This window comes from Leiobunum rupestre, chromosome 3, assembly GCF_980474605.1.
Source record: "Leiobunum rupestre chromosome 3, qqLeiRupe1.1.hap1, whole genome shotgun sequence".
NCBI classification, from domain to species: Eukaryota; Metazoa; Arthropoda; class Arachnida; order Opiliones; family Sclerosomatidae; genus Leiobunum; species Leiobunum rupestre.
The window spans coordinates 55,122,637-55,145,265 of NC_143386.1; the positions used below are offsets into that span (position 1 = coordinate 55,122,637).

General features: G+C 35.4%; 1 protein-coding gene across 1 annotated transcript in view; it reads left to right on the top strand.

The window, feature by feature from the left end:
• Nucleotides 1-22,629, top strand: part of LOC149952676 (kin of IRRE-like protein 3) — a 111,948-nt gene that overhangs the window by 82,636 nt on the left and 6,683 nt on the right. The window lies entirely within an intron of this gene.

The following is a 22,629-nucleotide window of genomic DNA, read 5'->3' on the forward strand; positions in this document are numbered from 1 at the left end:
ACCTAAAATAATGCGTTTTGCAACAAGTCACATCTCTAAGAACAAAAATTTTAAATTCGAAAATTAGTTCAAAATTGAATTTAACGTATAAAATAAGTAGAAATAAAACCAAAATCTGTAAATCGAAAATTTGGTCGTTAATGCTTTTGTGTTAAAAAAACCAGGAAAGTAAAGTAGAGACAATTTAACCTTGGATTAATAATAGTGTTATACTATTATTAATTCAAGTTTCGATATTTTTTCTCCGTTTTCTCGTTTACCGGCAGCGCTCACGGCGGTAAAATCAGGAAACTTTTGTCTTTTAAGCCAAGTCATCGAGCGACTTTTAATGCCATTAAATCAGGTGGCAGGGCTACAACGCGTAGGAGGGTGGTGGCAAAGTTCTTTATGGCACTAATTCCAGTAGCTGCTAAATGCGATTAGAACCTGATCTTGATTCCTTGAAACTGTTTTCGTGACAAAGGCTTAATTTTAAGCAACAAAATTCAATTTTAAGTTTAAAATGAAAACCAACGCTTGAAATATAAACGCAACGTGTTTCAAGGAAACTCCGTTTTCTCATTTTCGTAGAATTGCTATTTCTTAAACCTAGAACAGCTCAGTTTCTTAGTTCTTAAATAAGAACTTTACCAAGAATGTGGCTGCGTTCAGTAAACCAGATAATATAAACCCGAAACTAAACTGAGTTCATTGTAATCTGAACAAAAAAGGTGGACTTTTCCAGATGCTTCACAGTTATCGATTTTACATGCCTTTCGAAATTTTAATTACTGTTTATTTTAATTATATATTTGTCACCAGGGGGACAGGGTGTTGAGGTGGACAAAGCGGCTCAAAGCCCTTCCATGAGTTAATACGGCACTGACTGCTCAGCAAACTGAATCATGTGAGATGAATTACAGCAGATCAAATCGATTATTTGGGATAAGGTATCGGATACAATTTGAGATCAGATTGATGTTTGAGAGGAGTTTTTGGGATAAGGAATCGGATGCAATTTGAGATCAGATTGATGTTTGAGAGGAGTTTTTGGGATAAGGAATCGGATACAATTTGAGATCAGATTGAAGTTTGAGAGGAGTTTTTGGGATAAGGAATCGGATACAATTTGAGATCAGATTGATGTTTGAGAGGAGTTTTTGGGATAAGGAATCGGATACAATTTGAGATCAGATTGATGTTTGAGAGGAGTTTTTGGGATAAGGAATCGGATACAATTTGAGATCAGATTGATGTTTGAGAGGAGTTTTTGGGATAAGGAATCGGATGCAATTTGAGATCAGATTGATGTTTGAGAGGAGTTTTTGGGATAAGGAATCGGATACAATTTGAGATCAGATTGATGTTTGAGAGGAGTTTTTGGGATAAGGAATCGGATACAATTTGAGATCAGATTGAAGTTTGAGAGGAGTTTTTGGGATAAGGAATCGGATACAATTTGAGATCAGATTGATGTTTGAGAGGAGTTTTTGGGATAAGGAATCGGATGCAATTTGAGATCAGATTGATGTTTGAGAGGAGTTTTTGGGATAAGGAATCGGATACAATTTGAGATCAGATTGATGTTTGAGAGGAGTTTTTGGGATAAGGAATCGGATACAATTTGAGATCAGATTGATGTTTGAGAGGAGTTTTTTGGATAAGGAATCGGATACAATTTGAGATCAGATTGATGTTTGAGAGGAGTTTTTGGGATAAGGAATCGGATACAATTTGAGATCAGATTGATGTTTGAGAGGAGTTTTTTGGATAAGGAATCGGATGCAATTTGAGATCAGATTGATGTTTGAGAGGAGTTTTTGGGATAAGGAATCGGATACAATTTGAGATCAGATTGAAGTTTGAGAGGAGTTTTTGGGATAAGGAATCGGATACAATTTGAGATCAGATTGATGTTTGAGAGGAGTTTTTGGGATAAGGAATCGGATACAATTTGAGATCAGATTGATGTTTGAGAGGAGTTTTTGGGATAAGGAATCGGATACAATTTGAGATCAGATTGATGTTTGAGAGGAGTTTTTGGGATAAGGAATCGGATACAATTTGAGATCAGATTGAAGTTTGAGAGGAGTTTTTGGGATAAGGAATCGGATACAATTTGAGATCAGATTGATGTTTGAGAGGAGTTTTTGGGATAAGGAATCGGATACAATTTGAGATCAGATTGAAGTTTGAGAGGAGTTTTTGGGATAAGGAATCGGATACAATTTGAGATCAGATTGATGTTTGAGAGGAGTTTTTGGGATAAGGAATCGGATGCAATTTGAGATCAGATTGATGTTTGAGAGGAGTTTTTGGGATAAGGAATCGGATACAATTTGAGATCAGATTGATGTTTGAGAGGAGTTTTTGGGATAAGGAATCGGATACAATTTGAGATCAGATTGATGTTTGAGAGGAGTTTTTTGGATAAGGAATCGGATACAATTTGAGATCAGATTGATGTTTGAGAGGAGTTTTTGGGATAAGGAATCGGATACAATTTGAGATCAGATTGATGTTTGAGAGGAGTTTTTGGGATAAGGAATCGGATGCAATTTGAGATCAGATTGATGTTTGAGAGGAGTTTTTGGGATAAGGAATCGGATACAATTTGAGATCAGATTGAAGTTTGAGAAGAGTTTTTGGGATAAGGAATCGGATACAATTTGAGATCAGATTGATGTTTGAGAGGAGTTTTTGGGATAAGGAATCGGATACAATTTGAGATCAGATTGATGTTTGAGAGGAGTTTTTGGGATAAGGAATCGGATACAATTTGAGATCAGATTGATGTTTGAGAGGAGTTTTTGGGATAAGGAATCGGATACAATTTGAGATCAGATTGATGTTTGAGGGGAGTTTTTGGGATAAGGAATCGGATACAATTTGAGATCAGATTGATGTTTGAGAGGAGTTTTTGGGATAAGGAATCGGATACAATTTGAGATCAGATTGATGTTTGAGAGGAGTTTTTGGGATAAGGAATCGGATACAATTTGATATCAGATTGATGTTTGAGGGGAGTTTTTGGGAAAAGGAATCGGATACAATTTGAGATCAGATTGATGTTTGAGGGGAGATTTTGGGATAAGGAATCGGATACAATTTGAGATCAGATTGATGTTTGAGAGGAGTTTTTGGGATAAGGAATCGGATACAATTTGAGATCAGATTGATGTTTGAGGGGAGTTTTTGGGATAAGGAATCGGATACAATTTGAGATCAGATTGATGTTTGAGAGGAGTTTTTGGGATAAGGAATCGGATACAATTTGATATCAGATTGATGTTTGAGGGGAGTTTTTGGGATAAGGAATCGGATACAATTTGAGATCAGATTGATGTTTGAGGGGTGTTTTTGTGATAAGGAATCGGATACAATTTGAGATCAGATTGATGTTTGAGGGGTGTTTTTGTGATAAGGAATCGGATACAATTTGAGATCAGATTGATGTTTGAGGGGAGTTTTTGGGATAAGGAATCGGATACAATTTGAGATCAGATTGATGTTTGAGAAGAGGTTTTGGGATAAGGAATCGGATACAATTTGAGATCAGATTGATGTTTGAGGGGGTTTTTGGGATAAGGAATCGGATACAATTTGAGATCAGATTGATGTTTGAGGGGAGTTTTTGGGATAAGGAATCGGATACAATTTGAGATCAGATTGATGTTTGAGAGGAGTTTTTGGGATAAGGAATCGGATACAATTTGAGATCAGATTGATGTTTGAGGGGAGTTTTTGGGATAAGGAATCGGATACAATTTGAGATCAGATTGATGTTTGAGAGGAGTTTTTGGGATAAGGAATCGGATACAATTTGAGATCAGATTGATGTTTGAGGGGAGTTTTTGGGATAAGGAATCGGATACAATTTGAGATCAGATTGATGTTTGAGAGGAGTTTTTGGGATAAGGAATCGGATACAATTTGAGATCAGATTGATGTTTGAGGGGAGTTTTTGGGATAAGGAATCGGATACAATTTGAGATCAGATTGATGTTTGAGAGGAGTATCAATGATGAACCTGATCTGAATAACTGTTTGTCTTTCGCTATCTGAAAATTACAACCTGAATAACCGGTTCAGTTAACCGAAAAAATGCTTGTGCTTTTTAAGGAAAGCTAACTTCGTGGCTATGGAGTGCAGCTTCGTAATCTTTGCACTACTTCACTCCTAGTGGCTTCCTTGAATTAATAGGCCTTTCTATAAAATACGGGAGGTCACGTGTAAATGTTTTTTCTACGTCACTAGCTATAGTTTTTGAAGATAGAAAGCACGCGCTGCGGTCGATAAAGATTTGGGAATTTGAAGTTCACGTGCGAAACACGCGTGCTAATAAATTACCAATAATATTAAGCAGATAAAATCATTTTATACTTCCAACTTTTTTATGGAAACACCTATTATGCAGTGTTGCAAGTCGCAAACTTTTCTGCGGAAAATGACCGAGGCTTTTTTTAAGGAAAATATTCCGTATTTTTCCGAAAAAAAAAAATGTTTTCATTCGATGATTAATCTAATATTTTGTTTGCAAATTTAAATAAAACGGCATTTTCGCCTCATATTTTCGAATCTAAAAGTAAAACTAAACCTCTAGATTAGCTTTAAACTGATTAACAAAATAACACTATTAATGTTTTGTAGTATGTTTACTGTTATTAGACATTTTATATCGATAAAAAGGTAAAAAAATTAAAAACCCTTAAAAAGTAATTTATGATTGAATTTTTTATTTTTCCGATTTGCGGAACATTTTTCCGCATTTTATTTTTCCGGAAAATTAACAACACTACTATTATGTAATTATTTTTTGCGACTGACCATTATTTAAATTTTCCCTTAAAAATGGGCTCTTCAAAACATTGTGTAGGCTGCTGCCCACATAACGCTGATCCTATTAATAAATCTTTGCTTACACATATAGCTTCTATCATTAATTTTCCATATTTTTTTCTTTCTTTCTAGTTTTGGGCTTATTGGTAATAGAATCGGCAAAGTGTATTAGTGCCAATTAAAACCAACAAGCTATCGGAAGATGTAATAAAAAAAATCTAAAGATACGGGGGATAAAATAAATACACCAAAAATTATCCTTGATTGCTAGGCAAACCCTACAGAGGTGATAAGATCCTACCCTTATTTTTTTGGAAAATCCCTCAACATTTCTTCTTGTTCTCGACGCGCGGGTAAAAGATCTTTAACTCCACCCCGTCCTAAAAGGTGTGTGTTGCCAAACACTTAATCTTATTAGTCGCTCGCTAGTTTCAATAAAATATTTGCGCGCCCCCTTCGAACTCTTTCGCCCTGAAGTTGCTCCAGGGATTAATTTTCAGGCTTAACGAACAAGAACGAAAAAATAATAATCAAATAAAGATGAAATAAAATAAAGACCAAATATTAAGAAGAAAGTGGGAAGAAATAATGAAAAGGAAAAAGAGAACAATATTTTTTCCTATTTTTTGCTAATATTTGGGCCATGATTAGTTCGTTCAACGATGCGAAGTTGATAAGTCTAGGAACAGTTGTTATGACCGTTTATAATCTAAAACCTGAAATATATAATACTAGCTGAACTCGGCAGACGTTGTATATTTGTTTGTTAATGTGGAAAAATGAAAGATAACTCCTACTGATAAGGTTTCATTATTTTTATTTTTATAAATTGATGATGAACTATGTACATTTTTTTAAATAATAATTCACGTGAATGATCTATATTTTTGACTATATTATTCGCTATGTCATCGAACGAACTTAAAATTCTGATTAAGTATATAGATGTACAGATTGAACGGTATAGAAGTTGAAGCACTGCAGCGCCATCTAGTGGCGAGTTATAGCAAAATGGATGGCGCGAAAATATTATCCGTGATCTATGCATACCAATTTCAAGGGCGATCGGTTGTACGGTATAGAAGTTGATGCGCTGCAGCGTCAGCTAGTGGCGAGTTAAAGTGAAATGGAAAGCATAAAAACACTTTGATGTGCCAACTTTCATGGTGATCGGTCAAACAATGTTGGAGTTTATCAATCTTTTGCATAATATCACCATCCATTTATATATATATATATATTTATAGATATAAAAACTTGTTGAAGCTAACGGAAATAGTGAGTGTAGGGAGGTGTTGGCTAGCGTGGCATGAAGGGCTTGCCACCACCCTCCTACGCATTGTAACGCGGCCACGAGGGGTCGGACATTCACCAAAACTGTGTTCCGGATTTTGAAATCCTGGATTTCAAGATTTCTTGTTGGATTTCGGATTTCTTAACTTTTGTCCTGGATTTCGGGATTTACCATCGGATTTCGAGATTTATCTCGGGATTTCAAGATTTCTCGCGGGGTTTCAAGTTTTAACGTCGGATTTCTAGATTTCCTGTTGGATTTCTTGTCGGACTTAAAGATTTCATGTCGGATTTCTAGATTTCTCTCTGGGTTCCAAGATTTCACGTCGGATTTCTTTTCATCTGATATAAAGGCATTAAAAGTCGCTCGATGAGCTGGGCCTGAGGTGGTGCTTTAGCTGATTATTATAATATTTCTAAAGAGAGAAGTATACTGCTAATGTAATACGCTTGGAACTTAATTGTACCTTCATAGTTTGAACTAATTAATTAAACACAATTCTTTCGATTCCTCTCCCGACTAGAAATGCGTAATGCACGAAGGTATTACAAGGAGCGGCCATGTTAGTGTAGGGAGCTGTTGACTCGCGTGGCGTGAAGGGCTTGCCACCACCCTCCTACGCATTGTAACTCGGCCACCTGAATTAATGGCTTTAAAAGTCGCTCGATGACTTAGGCCTAAGGTGGTGCCTTGGGTATTAACCTAACTGATTATTATTAAATATTAGAGCTAGCGTCTACTGTTCGGAAATCTATCGTATATCTGACATAACTTCAAAATTTAATTTTTATATTTTACATCTTTAGGGATAGAAACACCGGTACATTTTGACTATTATTAACTATTAATATACGCTTCCGCTTAAGCTGAATTTAAAATATGGGCTGTCAAGCAAGATGGTCTGGGTTCAAATCCCACCCGACACTTTCGCAAATTGATAATAAGACGTATACCGCGAACAATTGGTGGAAACCCTGCCATTTGGATGCTAAGACGTTTAACGTAACCCTTAGCACTCGGTCCGTCCCAAAAGTCAATAACTAGTAGCAACAACACACGCCATAACAGACAAACAACACTTACAAACACTCCAACATACGTCACCATACAGTACAAACTCACCAATCGTACGAACACACATACTATACCCAATGGAAGAAACAACGGTTTTACGCAATTTCAACAAGTTGGCCAGCCAAAATATACCTCTCCTCAGAAGAGTTTCTAATTTTCAGTGACGCGTAACATGTGGTTCTGTTGTAGAACGCTCACCTGTCGTGCAGGAGGGCTTGGGTTTGAGTCCCGACCGATACTAATGCAAATTGAAAAAAAAAAATATACTACACCCAATGAAAAAAAGAGGGCTCTCTTGGAAAAAGCTTTTCCCTAATTCCAAGAAAATGTGAACGCACTTATTACACTTGGCCCCGAAAATGCGTACGCGTTCGCAGCGCAGACAGACAGACACACAGACACGGTGATTGCAAAACCCCTCCTAGAGGACATAGTCCCCTCGGAGAGGTAAAAACTGCGAACGGGGTGATTACACTTTGCCCTGATACGGGGAACACGGTTTTTACACCCCGGTACTGCGAACGCACTCACAGCAAACAAACACGGTGATTGTAAAAAAAACCACCTGTTATTAAAGGGAATATAACCTGCAAAACAATCTTAAGGAAGACCCCTTAAATTTTTCAAATTACCTTGTAGAGTGGCGCCAAACATTTCTAAAGCCAAAGGCAAGAGCGGCCAGAGCTGCAAACGTTGGTGTCCCACACCAAATACCTGACGTTACATTCCCTTTCGTGAGATTTGGTCGATTTCTGAATTCGAGAGTTTTTGAATGATTCTCAATTCATGGTTTCTCACTTATGCGATTTTATCGGCTTAGGGAGATGTTAGGCTGTTTCTGATTTTAGATATTTTCCTGATATTTTGTGTGATTTTTAAACATTTGTGTGATTTCCCACTTTTAGTGTTCTTCAATGCTTTTAAGCCTTTCATTATAAAATTTTGATTAACTTATTTTTCATTTCTATTGATAAAATAAGGTCATAGTATATTATTCAATTATAAGGTGCTGGGCAGCCAATGAAAACCAAGTTTATTATTTTATACATACTTCTGAATACCCAATGAACTTTGGTTTAGTAAAACATGACTAATCCCTATTTTAAAAGCCTCGTGTGAAAAGGGTATATTTAAAGTGAGAAAAATAAACTTAACATTTGCCGAAAATAGGCCTACTACACGGTATGTGAAATATTCAAGATTAACGTCAACACCTGGATATCAGAGAAAAAACTAAACCGATTCTATTATATGCTAATTATTTTCAAGAAATATCTTCCTTTTTCAACCAAATTTAATTTAACCTGACAAGTATTTAAGCTAAAAAGTTTCGCCCGGAGAAACTTAAGTATAAAACACAAAATGACAGCTCTGTCTCAAAAAAAAACTTGGAAATATATTTCGAATAATATTTGGCCTTTTTTTATGAATCATAAAATAGATCGTACCAAGAACATATTTAGGTTACTGAGAATGTAGGCGTCTACATTTTAGGCCCGCTAGCATAACCTAAGCTATTCTTTACGTTAGGCATGGCCTAAATGGGCAGGCTTACTGAGGTTCACCATCCGCTTTGAAGCGCCTCAAGAATTCTGTTCAACTATCAGTACGAGAGGCTTAGGCGACAGTACTTGCGAGTTCATTATTTTTTTTAGGTTTAGAAATGAAATGGATTTAAGTGAATTTTATACGCGGCTTACTGGCTATTTTTACTGAAAACAATGGTTAATTACCATTACTTAAAATTTAAAGAACCTATTTCCAAAATAAAAGACCTAAAACTTACTAAGCCTCATCATTTAACCGACAACAACGGCGCCATTTTGTCAAAATTGAACGTGAACGCTCCAGCTGCTCTACGAAACTACGTCAGCGGAAATCGACTTCAGCGACGCCAAGTTTGTCCACGTTGAACTAAAATTACCCGTGATTTTCCTATAGAGTACCATCTAGTATCATTTTTTAGGTTAATAATTTTATCTTTTACTTCGTCAAAACGTTAATAATAAACGTTTGATTTAACAATTAATGTAGTTCTTGTAAGTTTAATTTAATTTATTTAATTAAACTATTTAATTATAGTGTCTAAAAAAATATATTAAAAAAACAAATCCTACGCGGACGGCGTACCAGTTTCAATTTTAATTGCGAGTTTCCGTCTGTCCTTGTTAATACTTTTGTAAACGGGTCAACTAGTACGTTCTCAGTAACCTAAATGCCTTCTTGATCCTGCTATATAAAAGAAACTAAACGCCTTCTAAATCCCGGAAGTTAGTAGACAGACAAGGTCTTCCCCCGGTCTTTCAGGAGGTGTATACAACCCACATATTTGCCCGGGATATGAGACTGAAAAGCCAAAGAAACAGAATAATCCTGAACAAGAAAAAAAAGCTGAAACCCGAAATACACCTCTTTCACGGGAAGCGAAAAAACCGCTCCCCAATACAAAGAAACAAGTCGGTCTCGATTATAAGAAGAGTTTCACCTCTTTGATAGGAGAGGCAGCTACGAACCAATGCAGTACGACTACATTGAGACCAGGGACCCCTCTCTGTATTTTTTTCAATAGACCATACTATAAAATACTACTTATGTGGTTATTTACTTTTGTGTATAGAGAGGCAGAATGTTTGGCCCGATTGTTCATGAACCAGGTAGGCTCAAGAAAGGATTATCTGGCAAACCTGCTAACCTAGTTGTCTGGATAAATACTCGATTTTTGATCAAATTCCTACTCATTTAACGGTTATAGTTTGATACAAACCATTATAAATAGTTAATTAACTATATCTCATTAATTTTGTAAATAGTTCAGTTAAGGACTTACTATATTTTGAAATATACTATGTTCATTTAGGCTACCTTAGCTATATTTTGAAAATACCAATCAAATAGGAATGAGCCTAAGCCAAATTTTAAAACCAAAGAATAAATAAGGTTGCAAGTCCTACAAAAGTAGCGCTATGTTGTCTTGGTTAAAATATTTGGCCTGTTTAGCTAGGAATTTATAGAAACCTCTATTGCGAAAATGAAGTTTTGGACGATATTTTTTAGGAATCATTGACTTAGAAAATGAAGGATAGATCGAGCAAAATCAAAATTTCTCAACCCCGAATTTGACCTCCTTCGGTATGCCCCTGGTTTAGCGTTGCTCGCAATTTGGGGGAGGGGGTGATCAATATTTTGCCAACTTAAAGCCTAAAAATGGCCAACTTCATGGAATAGATTTTTCACTATAATTAAATTCATAGTAAAGTGCTTTGGTTTAATAATTTCATTAAAAATAAAAAAATCTAATGGATTACGGGAATTACTGCCGGGAGTCGTGGCTCACTCCTGTAATCCCAGGCGTCCGGGAGGCAGAGTTTGTGGATGGCCGTGTGAGGACAACCACTAATCCCTCAACGGGTGGTTGTCATACTTCCGCCACGGGTGTCCCAACCCCATCCCTAAGTATCCCCCCGTTGGCGTGGCCGTAACACATATCTCGCACCTGATTAATCAAATGGACGAGCGGACTGAATTGTCCCACCCGTTACAATCGCTCATAACGAGCTTCTAAAAAAAAAATAAAAAATTACTTGGTGTAAGCCCAGTTTTAACGCCTATGGTTTAAAAAGCCGTGCTACACGAAGAAACGAAAAGTGCTTAGACGAGGCTAAAACAATTATGATAAAAAGCTTCTTTTCCGTCGCCATGTACCCTGTTGTAGTAAAAATACTAGACCTCCTCCTAGGATAAGATTGGGCTCGTGCGACTACTTTCAATTAAATAAAATTTGCATTGTTTTAATTTAGTCTCTCGTGTGTGTCTTTTATGTAGTTGAAGTAGCCGTACTACTATCTAATGGGCTCAAATAACCTTTGCTTAAAGGGAAAGTTCAGGTTGGGTAAGATTTAAATAAACTCAAAAATATCAGTCGTAAAATTGTATCTTTTTTTAATGACGAGAAATTAATTTTTAATCGAGCGAAATTTCACCGCCAAGCGATCTGCCATTTTGTTTCGCGGTGACGTTTTAGGACTTAAAACAGCGCTCTGTTCGCTGCGCGCGCTTGCTCCGCGTGCGGTCTGCGGAGGGAAGGCGAAAGAAAATGGCAGCTTGCTTGGCGGGTAAATTTCGCTCGATTAAAAATTAATTTTTCGTCATTAAAAAAAGATACAATTTTACGACTGATATTTTTGAGTATATTTAAACATGATCTTTCAAATAGACCCAAGTTTTACCCAACCTGGACTTTTCCTTTAAAGATCTTAGATACGACCAAAAACAGTTTCAACGATGGCACTACTTTGTCTATGGAAATTAAATAAGAAACAGCGTTGGGAATTGTCAGGAGAGAATAGAGTTGGAAAAGGCTAAATATATATTGAGATTTTGGGACCAATGCATCTGGAGGAGCGACACATAATTAAACAAAAATTTATATTATACCGTTTTAAATATATTTTAACGAATTGAAGTTTCTTTAAATAACAAAGCAAATATCATAGTACTTCGAAATATAGAAATTCTAAGTTTGCCAACTTTAAAATCGAAATGCCTAGTTTGCCAACTCTGGAAAAAAGTTGGAATTGAAATAGGTAGTAAAAGTTCTACCGATAATTTACAATGATTTAGGCTCTATGGCCACCGTCAGGTGCGTAGGATCGTTTTGGATTAAGGGGAGTACACTTTGAATTTGGCAACCCTCTTAATGATAATAAAAATACACTTTTGGCACCCATTTCCAATAGTTGATTTTATAAAATAAAAAGTGGTCTTGCCCAACTTGTTAAAATGTAGCTCTTACGTCACAAGACACGGCTTTATTAGAATATTCTTCACACGAGCTATTTGCACGCGCGCTAGAAAAACCTATAATCCTCGCGACTGTAGCGCGCGCTAGTAGGCTTGTGAAAGTAAGAGACTGTGACGTAAGAGCAACATTTAAACAAGAAGGCCACGTTAGTTTATAAAAAGAACTATTTTAAGAGGGATACATTGTACCCCTGTACCCCCCCCCCCCCCGTTCTTACGCCACGGGGTACTTAAACTCGACCAATGTAAGACGTAACACTTATTGTCAAATTTAATACCTAACACTCGAAAATTAAAATTAATTTACGAAATCCACATTCGTTCTTACTTGAATAATTAAAATAATGTTCTTCACTAAACTAGGATATAGATCCTCATAAAGTTACGTATGTAAAGCGAGTGGCGTTTATATTATAGTGCCTTTATGGCTCAATAGATGTCATTGTCAGTAGTGATATTTACAAAGCCTATTTGGTCTATGTTAACTCAAAAAATTAATCTAAAATGACAGGAAGTAAAAATATAAAAACTTGTGGAGGTTAACGGTAATATTTAGTGTAGGGAGCTGTTGGCTCGCGTGGCGTGAAGGGCTTGCCACCACCCTCCTACGTATTGTAACCCGGCGTCCCGGCTACCTGAATTAAAGGCTTTAAAAGTCGCTTGATGACTTAGGCCTAAAGTGGTGCCTTGGGTATTAGCCTTGCTGATTATTAAATAAATGAAATTACAACAACATCAACGAAAGTTACCATTTCAATAGTTTCACGAAGATAAATTCTAAAAAAGGAAAATTTTGTTATAGCGGGAAAACAATACGTCTGTCGTCTGAAAAAAACATTGAACCACCCTCCGTACAACCTCTGGAAAGAGAATAGTGATGTCGAAATATGGCAGACTGAAATATATAAAAAAAGATAAAAGATGGGGAGCGCGGAGAGGCGGCTTTGGCTTTGATCTCCAGCTGACGGTTTGGACTTGCTAATAATGGGCCAATTGTTTCAAATCTGCATGCGAAAACGACAGATTTATCAATTGGCGTTGACAGCGGCTCCCCCTATTAGCCGACGAAGGCGTCGCGTGACTTTAAAAGCCCCCCTCCGACGTGAAGGTGCGCTGCAATTGATAAGTCCGGGACGCTATTACTCATTTTGGAAAACGACTGCAGCGCCACCACCCCTCCCGCCCGTTAACTTTAAAGCGCGTGCCCGCCCGTAGATAGACGACGGAATCGTTCCCCTGGTGGTGTTTTGTCAAAGCTCGCGAACGATAAAGTTCGAGCGTCACCCCCTCCTCCTTTAGTTTTCCAACTCAACTACCCCCCTGTCTGTAGACGATATACGTAGAAGCATAAGTAACATAATAACAAAAAGTATAACACTTCCTATTGCTTTAATGCTAAAATTTTCTAACCGAACCTTTTTTTGGCACTGTGACTTGGACTCGCGACTTACCGTTTTGGATGACTACTTTTTGATAAAAATTTAAGTCTTATATCGGAGAGCACGTTCTGGAGTCGCGAGGGGCTTTGGCTTTGTTTCGAAGCCCGCGTGCGAATCACGCGTGATAAAAAACATGAGCTCGTGGCGCCGAGAAAAACTTTTTTAATTTTTATCATTTTAGCCTAATATTCCGCCTATCTATCGGAAAACAGATATTTCGGCTTAGCGGAAGTCTCGCATATTTTAGACACTAGAGGGCTCTATGCAGAGAAAATCGTTTATTCCCATTTGACCGAAATCCCATTCGACCGAAAGAATTTTAAAATGTAGCCCAATTGGCGGGGTGATTTGGTATTTTATTTATAAGGTATTTACTATCGAAGATCCATGTTTAGGTTAGGTTAGGTTAGGTTAGGTTAGGTTAGGTTAGGTTAAAAATAGCAATTTGTATCTTCCTTTTTATTAAGACGGAATAAATAATTATTATTGATGTATAAATACCCTCCTTTATTAGCTATCCGCTCCATTGCAAACGACTTCAGTAACTAAATTGAAAACATAGCAAAAGCCAATTTATATAGCAGCGTTCGGTCGAATGGGACACATAAAAGCGTTCGGTCGAATGGGACACATAAAAATCGCACGTTTCGGCGGAATTCGGTCGAATGGGACACCTCAAAAACCGCCTTCGGTCGAATGGGATTTCGGTCGAATGGGACTAAAGCGAGAAAACATCTTGATTACGCAATAACTATGGCAATCAGTTTGGTTGTAAATCTCGTTAATTGTCATACTTATTGTTGTTATGTTACTTATGGTAGAAGTCTATTGGAAGAGTGCTCCGTTGGTTTTAGCCGATAGACCAATTTTGCAGACGGTTTTAACGGCGTAATATTTGCCTCACAATAGAGGGAGAGAATCCCGGTTTAAAAATGATGAAACATCCAATTCCCCTTACACAAATAAGCCCCTTTTCTCTCCCCCCTCCGTCCTTATTTGAATACATAAGATGTAGCGTTATTCGATAGTTTTAACAAAGGAGCGGTTCCGGGACCTCATATTTCTTGGGTTACGCTGATGGTGGAATTTATCCGCTCTTGACTCTTCCTAACGTCTACGATCCGCTCTTTAAATTTAATATTTATAACCCTTACCAAGAACGTACTTATTTCTACTTAAGGAGGAATTACTATGTTGAAAAGATTTTTAGCGTTGCTTCCAATAGTTCATTTTGTAAAATAAAATGTGGTCTTGCCCAACTTGTCAAAATGTTGCTCTTAGAATACTAATACTAACCGCGGTATCCGGTATTTCCTGGGGAAAATGGCTATTTGTATAACCAAGGAAAAAACACAAGTGACGAAACTCCGACACATTCAACACGAAAATATATGGTTAGTGTAGGGAGCTGTTGGCTCGCGTGGCGTGAAGGGCTTGCCACCACCCTCCTACGCATTGTAACCCGGCCACCTGAATTAATGGCTTTAAAAGTCGCTGGATGACTTAGGTCTAAGGTGGTGCCTTGGGTATTAGATTAGCTGATGGCACCGTACTCGATATAAACAAAAGGTTAATGACAATATTAACCAATTATACGGCCTAAAGTCTATAGAAGAAGGCTTTTAAAAAAATTGCAATAATTCAAGCTTTTTTAAGAAATTCGGTCTTTTGGCTAAGATCAAATTGTAGTATCTTGTAGATAGCGAATATACCTAATTATTAAATTAATTAAATTAAAGTTGTTTTGCCGATCATAACCGTCGAAAACCACAGTCAGGATACCATGAGATAGTAAACCGAATGTGGCCGGCCTAAGTTGAAAACTGTAGATTCCTATGGCGGACGCACAACAAACACTCATCTTTATACATTAGATTCATCAAACGAGCGATTTGTACGCGCGCTAGAAAAACCTATATTCCTCTGCCGACTGTAGCGTGCGCTCATGGACTTGTAAAAGTGAGACTGTGACGTCAGAGCCACATTTAAACAAGAAGGCCACGTTACTTTATAAAAAGAACTATTCCCCTCATGCTTGGCAAGTAAGCCAGCCCACGATTCCAGCTTGTGAAAACTGGGAACCACTCCTTCCGCGTAGAGTTTGCAAGTTCTCTCCCCACTGATTAAAGGGGTTTTCCCCCGAGTTCTTCGGTTTCCCTTTTCCACAAATACTTGTAGAGGTTAACGGTAATAGTTAGTGTAAGGAGCTGTTTACTCGCTTGGCATTTTTCGGCCCGCCCCCACCCTCCAACGCATTGTAACCCGGCCACCTGTTTAAGGCATTAAAAGTCGCTAGTTGACTTGGGCGTAGGGTGGTGCCTTGGGTATTACCGACGGACTGAAAACACTTCGCGAACTGCTCGTAGTATTTACTTTGGGAAACAAATGATGGATTATTGAATCGGAAGGCAAAAATAACTAATATAAACACTGGCTCCATTTCAGAAGTTAGTTTTTTTCGAATTTCAAACCTAAACGCGTGTACGCTCGTATTTCTCGCCATCGAACTAACCAACTATTTTGCCAACGGAAAGAGTAGGAAGGGACGAGTTTCCTGTTCGGAAACTTCCTATTTCGCAATCACTCCACGACAGACTATCCTTAACCGAATTCGTTCTGTGCCATACTTATGTTTATTATGTTACTTATGCTCTTACTTTCTTCTTCGAGATGAAAATAAATAATGTCTAAGAAGAAAATAAATTTAAAGTTAAATTCACTTTAAGCGTTTTTTTTACTAAACCGATCGTTACAAATAGAAAGCATATCTAGATTTTACGAAAAGGTCAATAATGCTTTGTTTTGATGACTATATGACCTTTTAAAAGTAAATCTTTTAGTAGTCTAGACCGTTTCACCAAAAAATGACTTAAAAGTAGGTCAAATTTATTTCAGTCTATTTAAAGTTCTGGATAGAAAAAAAGCACATTTTTGGCCATTAGAAATATCTTGAAAAATTTATAAAAAACCATTGGAATTTTGTTTCTATCTATAACCGCTAAAGAGTAACAATAATTTATATTTTTGATAAGGCTAGGCGCCCGCTCAAAGGGAACTGCAAACTTGCTCCCCTTGTGTTGCTATAAATTGCTTGACTGGCGAGCCTAATGCGTAGGGGACTTATATAAAATATAAATGGTTGTAACTTTCCGCTGGTATAGATAGAAACCAAATTCAAATTGCATTTATCATTTATTTTTTGAGTTCTTTCAAATGTTTGTCCTAGCCTAAAGTTTTCCTTTTTTGAAACCGCCACTAAATGTTTTCCAGCTCTGCATTAAACATTAGCCACATCCATTACGTTATTTGGAAAAGCCTGTATTTGTTTCTGATACTATTTTAAAATTTGTCAAACTAGAATTCGTTAGGAAAACAATTAACGATAATTTATATTGGAAAATCAAGTGTGTTCCTGTCCAAATTTAGACTCGTTATCGCAGTATGTAGAATGTAGATTAGCAATCTTGATTCTCGGTAATTGAAAAGCTAAGCCTGCGCGAGAAAGTCTGCGAAATCCATAAATACTCTTTGAAAAAGGGGTCATCTTTCTATAGCCATTGAATTTCGAAGTCTTTTCAATAGAAATATTTATATAGAGATTTATAGGATATAGAATGTCTAAGACGACGTGCTATAAACATCTATAAAGGTTTAAAGGAAGGCCATAGAAAGGCTGCTTAGCTTGAGCAGAAAATGCGTATATTTAGAGATCGTTGTTAAACCATACCAAAACTAAGACATTTATTTGAAGTAGCAGGGTTATTCAACTTTTAGGAGGTTGGATTACGGCGCTATCAGTAATAAAAACGCGTGTCCAACTATAAGTCAGATATTTTCTCTCTCCCCTCAGTGTGAATGAGAGGGATTTTTAGTTTACTTATCAACAGCGACACCTATTTACAGGTAAACAGAAGCTCGGGACCAAGTAAGAAAAAAAATTGTGTTCACCGATTACTTATAAAAATAATGGGATAGGTACATTTGTTCGAATTTCAATCGTCCGAACGGTGGAACAAATGTTCGAATTTCATTCGTCTGAGCCACCGAAATAAGAAATGTTTCAATTGTTCGAATTGGACAATTTGTTCGTTTCATTCGTCCGAATCGGTAGCATCACTTGTCCGAATTCTGTTGCTTAATTTAGTATTTCTTATTTCTGTTTTTTTGGCCCGGATTTTTTTTAGTGCAAGAATTAAAAATAAAAAACTACATTGTAAATATCGTTGTTTGTTCAAGTTGTTTTTTCTTAATTGCTGCTACATCTATATTGTATATTTGGCCGATATAGTAAGTGGGAATTGCGTTGAATGTTGTGGATATTTTAGGTAAGGTTAGGTTAGGTTAGGTTAGGTTCACTTTAATGTTACTATTTTCTTATATTAACAATATTTAAAAAAAACAACCAATTCCTAATGTTCAAAAAAACGGACAAACGATTATTCGAACAAATGAAATTCGCCAGTAATGTTAACATAAATTGAACGACTAAATCACCAACAAAAGTTGTGATAAATGTTTCGGGCAAATGAAATACGTTTTCGGACATACGATCCTGTTTTCCGGCATTCGGACAAATGATCATTCGGACATTTGTACCACCGTTCGGGCGAATGAAATTCGAACAAATGTACCCAAATCAAAATAATTTAATAAAATTTACTTACTTTCATCATAACTTATTGAATTAATATTTTCTGTAAATATTTATTTAAAGTTATGGCAATATTTACTCAATTTAATTTACAAAGTTAATAAATAAGTTACCTAGATGGCGCTCTGGTGCAATCACGACAGTTGGGAATTTTAGGGCGTCATCCGAAAGTTTCCGTAATCATACCTCCGAAAGTTGAATAACCTAGCAAGGAGTTTTGTTTGCCAACAAATAAACTCAAAAGTTAGTTTTTCAGAAAATTAGAACTACTTGGCAGCAGGCTATTTAGAAACAGACTAATTTTTGGAAAATTTACGTCCAATTTCTTAAAAATGATAGTTAAAATTAACCCATTTTTCACAACAATTGTTCAATGCCCGTCTTTACCAGCTGCAAAGTAGAATTTAAACGAGACAAAAATTACTATGACCGAATGCGAACAAAACTTTTACGAATAAGCGTTTAGCTAACAAATTTAAATAAAATAATTAATTTTAAGCGTATTCGGGAACATTGTATAGATGTCGCTCGAATAAACAACCCTCGTAACGGGAAAATTGGACGCAACATCAATAATAGCCAAATTCTCAAAATAAAGATCGAATATTAACGAATTGGGGTTACAATACTCGATTTCTAGGGTATAAATAAACATAATAGGGGAAAGCAGTGGGGGGGGGCGAATATAATAAATGGGAATAGTGGGAAATTTCATTAAAAGGGTTCAACATGTCAGGAAAAGGGTCTCGAGTGTTCGCATTAGGTTCGCAGAATACCTTTCGAACTGCAGCTAGCCTAAGGGACATATCGAATGCTATTCGAATTCATTAGCGTATAAATTGTTAACGTCCGCGTAGAATGATTTAGAGGGAAAGTCAGGACAATCATACTCTAATTAAGCGAGCAATTATCATACCGGACCGCGTTCTGTAATTAAAACACCCCTCGATTTCATTTTTGCAAGTCGTTTTAAATGAAATACGGATGTGAAGTCGCCTAAATTAAATTTCATACGAAACTTCCAATCGATTTATTCCATGATATTACTATACGTTGGTTGATCTTATATTATCATAATATTATATTATATTCTTTTGATAAATTAAATGGAAGGAATAGAATGGAAAATTCCATAAGTACTTAATATACAGAGTGTTTCAAAAGGTAATGCAACATTTTTAGGAGTTGTAGGGGGTGAGCTGAGAAGTATGCCTGTTTTATTTTACATTTTCCTACGATGTGTTAAAAAAGCGCCAGAGAGCTTCAAACCGTGGCCTACTACAGTGGCGTAACCAAAAATTCGCCAAAGGGAGGGTTAAAACTATGTAAAACGTTAGATGGGGGTCGGAAAGGGGGTTAAGATTTAGTACAGTCAAAGGTAGGCCCAAGGGGGGTGTTTTGACACGGAAACCACCCCCTTGTCTACGCCACTGGCCTACTAGCCCCTGAAAGTAGGCTGCAACAAGCGCAAAACCAAGCAGCAGGGACTTTAAATACTTTTTACGTTTACTTTTGTACGCTGTTTACCTCAATTTGTTTACAAAGTCCTTTTTCACCGATCACACGAACCCAAACCTAAATGTTCGCATTTCCCTGCTGCTTGGTTGTGCGCTTGCCGTAGCTTACTTCCAGGGGCTAGTAGGCCCTACTTTGAAGCTCTCCTGCGCTCTTTTAACTCGTAGTAGGTAAATGGGGGGAAAACAAGTATACTTTTCAACTCACCCCCTACAACTCCTTAAATGTTTTGCATAACCTTTTGAAACACCCTGTATGTGACCCTTTCCTGTTATTTTATTAGCTTGAAATAGGTACCTTCTTACTCAGTATCTGGCTGATATTTTGTGACGTAACGTGACATAGATTTAATAATATGGATCATTAGGTACCTCTGTAGACGGCGTTGTCCTTAAGAAAAGAAATTAATTACATGGTGATAGGACAGTTGTGCCATCTTCGTTTTCTAATTTTGTCCTCAAAGTATTTTCTTCTGATTTTCAAATTCAGTATCGGCATGAAATATATTATAATTAGTCCTAGGGTAATTGCCTCTCAAAACAAATACAAGTTGTGGGGTCAAATTAAATGGAAAATTTACAAATATATTTGTAAATATTGGCCTTTTTATTTTCATTTTATTAATTTTATTTTAATATTTATAATTTAATTTTATTAATTTTATTTTAATATTTATATTTTAATTTTATTAATTTTATTTTAATATTTAAATTTTAATTTTATTAATTTTATTTTAATATTTATATTTTAATTTTATTAATTTTATTTTAATATTTATATTTTAATTTTATTAATTTTATTTTAATATTTATATTTTAATTTTATTAATTTTATTTTAATATTTATATTTTAATTTTATTAATTTTATTTTAATATTTATATTTTAATTTTATTAATTTTATTTTAATATTTATATTTTAATTTTATTAATTTTATTTTAATATTTATATTTTAATTTTATTAATTTTATTTTAATATTTATATTTTAATTTTATTAATTTTATTTTAATATTTATATTTTAATTTTATTAATTTTATTTTAATATTTATATTTTAATTTTATTAATTTTATTTTAATATTTATATTTTAATTTTATTAATTTTATTTTAATATTTATATTTTAATTTTATTAATTTTAATTTTATTTTAATATTTATATTTTAATTTTATTAATTTTATTTTAATATTTATATTTTAATATTTATATTTTAATTTTATTAATTTTATTTTAATATTTATATTTTAATTTTATTAATTTTATTTTAATATTTATATTTTAATTTTATTAATTTTATTTTAATATTTATATTTTAATTTTATTAATTTTATTTTAATATTTATATTTTATTAATTTTATTTTAATATTTATATTTTACTCATTTTATTTTAATATTTATACTCAGTTCTTCTTTATAATTTTAATTTCTTAATTTTTAAAAAAACCCTTCGAAACATTTCTATTTGAGAACGAAAATACCAGGAGGTGGCGATTTATAATAACTACCATTTAATAACGGATGCGTTCTCCTGGAAAAAAATTCTTAGATCTTCACTTATGATAATACCAGGAAACTATCTAAGTATACACTTGGAATGTCTAAGGAAGATTTTTACGGCCGTGATGAAGCTCGCAGAAACGGGCGTGTCTTAAAGCGGAAAAACTCACGAGAAAAACTCTCGCGCCTCGCTACCCTAATTCGACGAAAACTCGTCATTAATCCCAGTCATGGTTATTATATTATTAGCTTACCTGATTATCTCTCTTAAAAACCATACAAATACCTGAAATTAGGTATCACTACACTTCTTTCGCGAAGAACATTATAATTACTTCAAAATATTAAGTACGATAACAAATTGAGGTTTTTAAATCCATTGTTTTATAAGCCTATTTTGCGCGGGAAGATCGCCTATTTGTTACCATGACGACGCATTATTTTCGCGTCAAACCTCGAGCCACGAATTAGAAATGTCGTGTTACGTCTTACACTTGACGTAGTTAAGCCCCGCCTCTTTCTCGACGCGCTTTCGTATCACCGTCCCAATGGAACCTTAGACATTCCAAGTGTATACCTCTATAGTTTCCTGATAATACTGAACCCCAACTCTTTAAGGTTTTAATGTGGTACACTTTAAAATTGGTCCACATATTTATACTTTAAATTTTAATTAAAAGCCCTAGAGTGTGCTTAAGTCAACAAGCTTTTAAAAGTAAATAAGCCAGCGTAGACTGGGCCTTTGCAACAAGAATATCAACACGGGAGCCCCCCCGGCACCAAGGGCAGTTCGAAGGCGAGCTACTCTGTTGAAGGAACAGATTTTTGCGCGTTTGTGTCTTGACACGATTGACATATAGCAAATGACATACATTTTTGCTGTATAGTACCATACTTTTAGACAAATTTAAATAAAACATTTATGTGTTAGTAATAAGTTGATAATCTATTGACGAAGATCAAAGTGTAGTAATATTTCGAATCAGCCCGGTAAACATATCGACCATTACAATAAACCATTCTTTAAAATATTATATGTGGTTATTTACTTTTGTGTATAGAGAGGCTAAAGGTTTGGCCTGATTTCTCATAATTATATTTCACCTGGCAAGCATGCAACACTGGTTGGCTGGTCGATGTAAAATATAACTAAATAAATGTAATATGTCTAGCCCGAATAAGGACTGAACATAAGCCTAATTCTTAAAACCAAAGCATGATAAAAGTTGCCAGTCCTACAGCAATAGCTTTAAAGTCTTTGCCAAGGGTTTTGTCCGCTTAGCTCGGATTTTATATAATGGTCTATTGTATAAAATATTCATTACATGGAAAAATGTATAAACGACATTTTTTTTAAATGTTTGATATTTCAGTTTCATTACTTTGAGTAACATTATTTTTATGTTAATGCAAACGGTACTTACTGGTATACCAGGTGTAAAAGCTATTCACCGCTAATAAGTCAAAATATATTTTTTGTACGACTCAAATTTTAAGGCCACATAGCTCGTGCAGGTAGAAAATTGAAACGAAAAATTTAA